The sequence below is a fragment of the Ursus maritimus genome, unplaced genomic scaffold, assembly GCF_017311325.1.
Source record: "Ursus maritimus isolate PB19 unplaced genomic scaffold, ASM1731132v1 scaffold_35, whole genome shotgun sequence".
NCBI classification, from domain to species: Eukaryota; Metazoa; Chordata; class Mammalia; order Carnivora; family Ursidae; genus Ursus; species Ursus maritimus.
This window is the reverse complement of record NW_024426119.1, coordinates 26613303-26620927: the sequence shown is the minus strand read 5'-3', so window position 1 is coordinate 26620927 and position 7625 is coordinate 26613303. Positions and strand designations below refer to the sequence as shown.

The window sequence follows — 7625 nt, the reverse complement described above, 5'->3', positions numbered from 1 at the left end:
ATTTCCTTTTCAAGGATGTTAGCTAAAACTTACAAATAAGGCAAATAAGATTACCATGTGTCTTTTCAAATTAGTATGGGAGTATTGTCTGACTAACCTGTCCAGAGGTCATCTGTCAGTCTAAAAAAAAGTAACATTTTTGATTTACTATTTACGAATAATTAAGTCTCAGACTCTGGAAAGTTACACAGTAACTTAATTAAAGCAAATTTTTTTTTCATCAGTAGAGATGCAAATGATTTTTTTGTAGAGAAAATGATTGATTTCTATGGTTATGATTTCTTTGTCCTATAGGGCATTATACAATTTTCTATCTAACTTTGAAAACTTATCTGGCATTTGTTTTTTTACTGAATATATATGTATATTACATGTTTTATATATTTATATGTATATTATATATTATGTTACATATGTTATTACATGTTACATATTATATATTTATATAATTTATGTATTATACTGAATATATATATATATATTCAGTACACTGCTTATATATATACATTTGTTTTGTCACTAGGCTGGTTACTCACTATGAGTTAAATAAATTATTGACCCAGGCTCACTGCTTATTTGTATGAAAGTTAACTTTTTGAAAATTGTATTTTGATATATCTTGAAGCTCCCTTTGTAAGCTTGAAATTAGAAGGTGTTACCTTGTTTTCACCGCTTGGAAGGAGGATGGTGAGATCTCAGCAAAGCAACAGCTCTCTGTAAAGAACTGTGTTCACCAATCTCTTTTGCAAAATCCTCTCTTCACGTTCTGGCCCCTTATTTTATTCATGAAGTGGATGGAAAGATTTGGGATTCTGGGAACAGGTTCTGGATCATTCTGTTTGAAAACTGGCATATGGAAGGTCTGTCTCTCACTTATGTTTGACTCCATGATAAACTATCACATTGACAATTCAGTCAACCTGAGATACAAAGTCATCCTCTAACATCTTGTTTTACTACTATCAAAATAAAAGAATAAACTGGCTGAATGGACAAAGGCAAATGTGAATACTTTTGACTTTGACTCATTCGTAGGAAACCAAATTCTCACATTTGGAACACCTTTTTATTTAATAAATCCTTTTTATTCTCAATGTGGATTCAGCTGGTAATATTCTTTGAACCTCACATTTTCAAACTATTTATGTCTAGAAACTTCTGAAAGAGGTCAGTATCAATTGGTCTGGCTTCCATCATCTGTGAAGTTGAGAATTCTTTGCTATTTATGTAAAGCAGATACAAGGCAGGTGCTGAGCAGGGGCAAAGAGGACAGACAGTGACCTCATCTCAAATATTGTCTTCTTATATATGCAACATGGTTCATTCTGTTTTAAAGGACTCTGAGAAACAAACTGAGGGTTTCAGAGGGGAGGAGGGTGGGGGAAGGGGATAGGCTGGTGATGGGTAGTAAGGAGGGCACGTATTGCATGGTGTACTGGGTGTTATACGCAACTAATGAATCATGGAACTTTACATCAAAAACCAGGGATGTACTGTATGGTGACTAACATAATATCATAAAAAATATTATTATAAAAAATAAAAATAAAGTGATTTTAAAGACCATTAGACTAGTACATACAACCTATATTCAAAAATATCTTCCAAAATCATTTATAAGTAATCAGCTAGGGAATCATTTATCTGATTATGGTTATCACCCCTCACCTTGTTTTAATATCAATTATGGAGATGTGCTTCCATAACATAAAAGGTTCTGTGATATGCGTCTATATATGACCTGAAAACTTGAGGACAAAATAAATGCAAGACATTTCATTTAACATAGACTCTGAACACAGTGGAAGTATTTGCAATTACTGACTAAACAGGATTGACAAGAACTTCCAGGCTGGGATTTTCTTTGCTCATTGCATTTCATTTTCAGATGATTAAAACTTTGGAAAATGATGATGTCAGCATAGGCAACACCAAAGAGGTTGCAATCTTTAGTTAGAGGCATAAGATGATGTCACCTCAACAATTAGGAGATTTCTACCAAGTCTTAGATTTTTTTAAAAAGCAAAAATATTTGTTCATTGCAAACATTAGGATCTGGAGTTGACTGATTATCACTATAGTGCTGTATTTTCTGGGATAAAACTAAATACAAAACGGTCCTCCATTTTCCATTTTATATTCAGGCCCTGCAATCGTCGAAATGCTTGAAATGCAAGTTGTAAAATGCAAGTTTAAAAGAGAATTCATTGCGCCAGAATTGACAGAGGGCAGCAGAAAACTTACAAGCTGTCCGCTAGTCGATTCAAAAAGTAATTAATTGCAGCTGCTGTTTTGCAGCAAGCTGGGGAAATGTCACCAAATACAGAAAACTCCGAAAAGAATGACAAGGCCTTCCTGCAATTTTCCCAGCCTAAACAGAAATGAGATGAATGCTCTGTGACTGCTGTAGGTAATGAGACTTTGTAAGATTATTATAAATAGGGTGCATAATTAGCATTCTACAGTTCAGTAAGCATTTTGTGTTGTTTTTGTGAATTTGGAGTAGGCCCCAATGGCTTGACAAAACATTCACTCTCTCTAAACCAGGCAAACATCTTGGCTTCTGACACTGCTTCCAAATACACTGACTGTCAATTACTTGTGAAGATAAAGATAAAGATAAATTTAGAAAAGAATCAAAACATTAACTACAAGAAGAATTAACGGTGAGTTAGTGGCTACCATGTGTTAGCAAAGTACTATTCACTCTACAGACTACACATTCCATGTATTATCTCATTTAGTCTGTATAAGGCAACTATTGCTATTCTCTTTCATAGATGAGAAACTTAGGTTTGTCATAGATAACAAAATATTTGAACCTAGGTCTATATAATCTGAAATCCTTGATTCTCTGAATTATACCATCTTACTTTCCACATATTCTGCAATGTATGGAGATTTATGTTGTGGATTTTTTCCTTTGAGCAGCTCTTTGGAGTGATGTTTACTATGCTTTTTAGTGAAAAATGTTCCAGAAGGGCAAATGCATTCACTATGGAGAGGCTGATGAAGGCAGGCATTACACAGGAAAAACAAAAACATGATGGAATTGTTAATGGCGGAGTGTCAGGCACCATCCATCATTCTGTACTTGTATTCGTAAAAGTGAACACATAAATATCCAAAAGTTTTCATTTATTTTTGGTAAGGATTAAAAATAGGAAGACCAAAAATAATATGACTATCTTTGATTTTGAAACGAACCGAAGACAGCATCAGCTTAGAAGAACCCAGTAAAAAGGAAGGAATACCTATCTCTTTGTATTGAGAAAAAAAACCAAAATTATACTTCAGCTCTCAAATGTATCATGACCAAAGACATCTTGAAAACTATGGTATGAACTAAGGATCTGTGCAATCAGGGACTTGTGGGAAAGGAAATACAGGGAAAGAGAGTAAGCCAGGTTTCTGAGAAGCCCTTTACCATGTGTTAGTTGGGATAAGGTCTAAAATAATGCAACCCAGATACCCAAGGCACAAGGGCTTAAGAATTATAGCAGCTTACTTTTCTTTCACATAATAAGTAAAAATAAGAAGTCCATAACCACTAGGAAAGCTCTGCCATCCTCAAGATACACCTTCATCTCTGGATGCTTGGCATCTGCCATCAGATATGTATGTGCCAGTCAATGGCAAAGAGAGAGGGTCAAGGAGAGAACAGATTTGCTCATTTATGAGTAAGTGGCGCACACACCACTGCTGCTTAGAACTTAGTCATCTGGCCACAAGGGCTCCTGGAAAACAGAGTCTTTTATTAACTGGCCAAGTGCTCAGCTAAGACTCTGGAAGGAGATTATGAATATTGGTGGACAACTACCAATATGTGCCATACCAGCCAGGGAAGGAAGAAACGTAGGTGGCTGAGCCCCAGGAAACATCATGGTCCAAAGGTTGAGTTGAGGATTTCCTTCTGTCTCCTCAAATTCTCTCCCCTTTTTCTGGATACCTCTTTGCCCTAACTATCTCTGGAGGATGTAAAGTAGAGGAAAGAAATATAGTTGTTAAGCATGCAAGGGCGTTTTGGTGCCAAAATCCCATTATTCATCATTCTACCTTTCTCAGGTTGATAATATTAAAACAAAAACAAAAACAAAACAATAGCTAAATGAAAAATAAAGGGCCAACATTATTTATTGTCAGACAAATATATTATACAAATAAAGGTAGGGCTTTTCTAGATTTCATTTCTTTTTTTTTTTTTTTTTTCCTCCTGGAAACAGCCTGAAAGCCAAAGTATACTGTCTCGCACCTTTCCACTTTTGGGGTCTATGGCGTCAACTCTGAGTCTTTCTATCCTATAAGTCATATGGACAAGAGTGAAAAGTATGCTTCACACACAACCCTCCTCCTCCAATCTGAGATGGAACTGAAAGTGGGAAGAGGCTGGTGGACTGTGTCCAATGTGTGCCTACCTCATGACTTCCAGACCCAGAAGAGAGAATGCTGCATTTGGGTGAAAGAACTGGGAGCAGGAGATGGTAACGGTTGGGTGGCTTTTACGTTACATTCACTCCTTAGCTCTGACCAATCACTTCAGCTTCTCCTCCTATTGGGGAGGTAGTTAGCAATGGGTAGAGACAGAAAGGAGTGGCAAAGGTAGAACTTTCCTCCTCTTCAGGTTGAAGTATGAAAAAGAGAATGAGAAAAGAACATACTAGTTACTGTAGAAGAAAGTACAACAAAACAAGCCATACAACCACTGGTTAATTGGTCCCCTTCTACTAGAGTAGAAATTCAAAGAGAAGTGTTTAAAACCAAAAGACTTTAGGATGACATAAAACAAGCGCAGCTATGGTTCTAATGTAGGAAGGATCTAAAGGAAACAAGACACAAAGATCCAAATACACACCCTACGTCTTCTGTTCTTGGACATAGGAGAAAACATGTTATATAAAACCTGGATATTAAGAACTTCTGGTCTGGGTGAGTTGCTTTTTTAATAGCATGAAGAACTCCCTGCTGTCAGTTATCAGAGTGGCCGTGATCCGACATTCAAGAGAGGCTATTGCTCCAGCTAAGCATACATGACTTAACCTGCTGGTATGTACCACACCCTAAAGATTGTTTCTAGGGACCCTCACAGGAGCCTGAGCCTTTTCTTTATTTACATCTCAGTAGTCAGATGGCTGCTTGCTGAAATTGAAGGGAAGCTAAACTAGGGCTTTTAACTAGGAAGGGGCTAGTGGTTCTTGATTAGTCTATGAAACCAAACCCTAAATTTAGTGTGTGTGATTATAAGCCTCATTTTCCCATTATTAAAATGGAAATACTAACAAATATTGAAATCATTGGGTTATTATGAAGATGAACTAGCATTATGAACACCAGGCATTTAACACAATGCCTAATATGATGCAAAGAATGTAATACATTATTAAAATTGTTGCGAATTTGATTTGCTATACAATATGGTAGGTTCTGGGGATAGAAGAACAATTAGCATATGTTTTTGCTTCAATGGGTATACAACCTAATAGAAAGAGATAGATGTGGCATTTTGAAGAGATAGGGGAGTGGGGGGCTTGTCTGATTAAGGGACCCTGAATCAAGAAGCAGCAGAGTTTCAGAAGCCAGTAGCTTGGGTTTTGTCCATCAGCTGAAGTGGGGGGGGGGGCGTCCAGAGCACAGGGTGGGGGGGGATCCTGGTTTTTGTCTTCTCAACTCGTTCCTGTTTTGATAGCACATAGGTCTCGGCCTGTCAGAAATAGAAAGGTCACTGATTATTCATGGTGTCAGGAATCTGATGATGCTGATGAGGGTTATGGAAGAGAGTCAGGCTTTCCAGCTAAGAAAATTCAGTCATCTCCCTGAGAAGCTAAAAGTAAGAGGTGTTCTGGAAAGAATTCACAGGAAGATAGTGAGGACTCTGAAGAAAAAGATGTGAAGACTAAGAAGGATGATTCTCACTCAGCAGAGGACAGTGAAGATGAAAAAGAAGATCATAAAACTGTGCCAGCAATGGCAGGCAGCTTCTAAAGCAGCTTCCAATCAGAGAGAGATGCCCATGGAAGATGTGGGCAGTGAAGGAGAACACAAGGAGGGTGAGGCACCATTCCAAGAGAAAGATTCTGGCAGTGATGACGATTTCCTAATGGAAGACAGTGATGATAGTGACTACGGCAGTTCAAAAGAAGAAAAACAAAAGGATGGTTAAGAAGTCCAAACCTGAGGGGCGCCTGGGTGGTACAGCGGTTAAGCGTCTGCCTTCAGCTCAGGGCGTGATCCCGGCGTTATGGGATCGAGCCCCACATCAGGCTCCTCCGCTATGAGCCTGCTTCTTCCTCTCCCACTCCCCCTGCTTGTGTTCCCTCTCTCCCTGGCTGTCTCTCTCTCTGTCGAATAAATAAATAAAATCTTAAAAAAAAAAAAAAAGAAGTCCAAACCTGAGAGAAAAGAAAAGAAAATGCCCAAACCCAGGTTAAAGGCTACAGTGAGGTCACACCCATTGAAAGGCAAAGGCATCAAAGGAAAAGACTCCTCCCGATAGCCCTCCAGAAAGAAGCCTTCTGCAAGCCCTACAACTGAGAAATCTGAGGATGAGGTATTTTTCACCTTGGGTGCAGGGCAGGGAATAGTGTTACCTGACCTTGTTTGAAGGTGTGCTTTTTTTTTTTTTTAATTTCATCACTTGTTATCTCAAAGAGACTGGGAGCCAGTGATCCTTTTATCCTGCTACAGTCTTTCAGGAACTTGGGGGGGGAAAAAAAAGGCAAGGGCCACCAAAACTTAAATCACTCTTGATTTCCTATTTCATTCTCTCATGGTTCATGTTTTTAAATACATATGTATCTATTGTTTCTTGGATAAAATTTTACCAAGTCCAAAAACAAACAAACAAACAAACAAAAAAACAAAAAACAAAACAAAAAAACCCCTAGAATTTAAATGGCAAGATTTATAGATCAGAGTAGATTTCTTCTTAACTGACAATGTTTAGGTTTTAGGCAAATGAAGTATCACCGTGAAACTAAAAAAAAAAAAAAAAAAAAATGAAAGCGAGATATGAAAAGAAATTTGCACAACAGAGTAATACCTGTTCTGTAATAGATGTAATCAAAGAGTATGTTTCATAGAGGGGACACATGTTTTGCCTAATTCAAAAGGAAAAAAGAAAATTTTGAAACTGTGTTTTACTCTCTAAAACCCCATGCGTTAAGGAGAGTCCCACCTGGAATTTCACCCATTTCAGGAAATTGAGTACCATCAATTTAGGTTGTCTTCCTTGATCCCCACAGCTGCAAACTACATATCTTGCTTCACATCTTTATGTTCAAAATCTATCTCCATACCACTTAGCTTGTGAAGTGTGAATGGCATTTTCATGTGTAGTATTTATAAACATCTAGAAATAATGTACATCAAGCAGCTAGTAGGTGTTCAACACATTTTCTGATTCACTAAAAGGGACTTAGTCAAACTAACAGGATCTCTGAATGACAAATGTTTCCACCTGTAATGGCCTTTCATGGTTAGAAATGCTTGTTTCCCAACAACTGCCCTTCCTGCTTTTCAGTTAAAAGGATGGAGGGTCCACCTGGGGACTGAGAAAGCCGAGTGAGAGATAGGTTAGGGGCCTTAGAAAGATAGTGTACGGAATCAGGGAACTTTCTGTTTACCAGTTT

General features: G+C 37.7%; 1 pseudogene; it reads left to right on the top strand.

Moving 5' to 3' along the window:
• The first annotated feature begins 4363 nt into the window (after nt 1-4363).
• On the top strand, nt 4364-6194 carry LOC103676828 (annotated as a pseudogene).
• The last annotated feature ends 1431 nt before the right edge of the window (nt 6195-7625 follow it).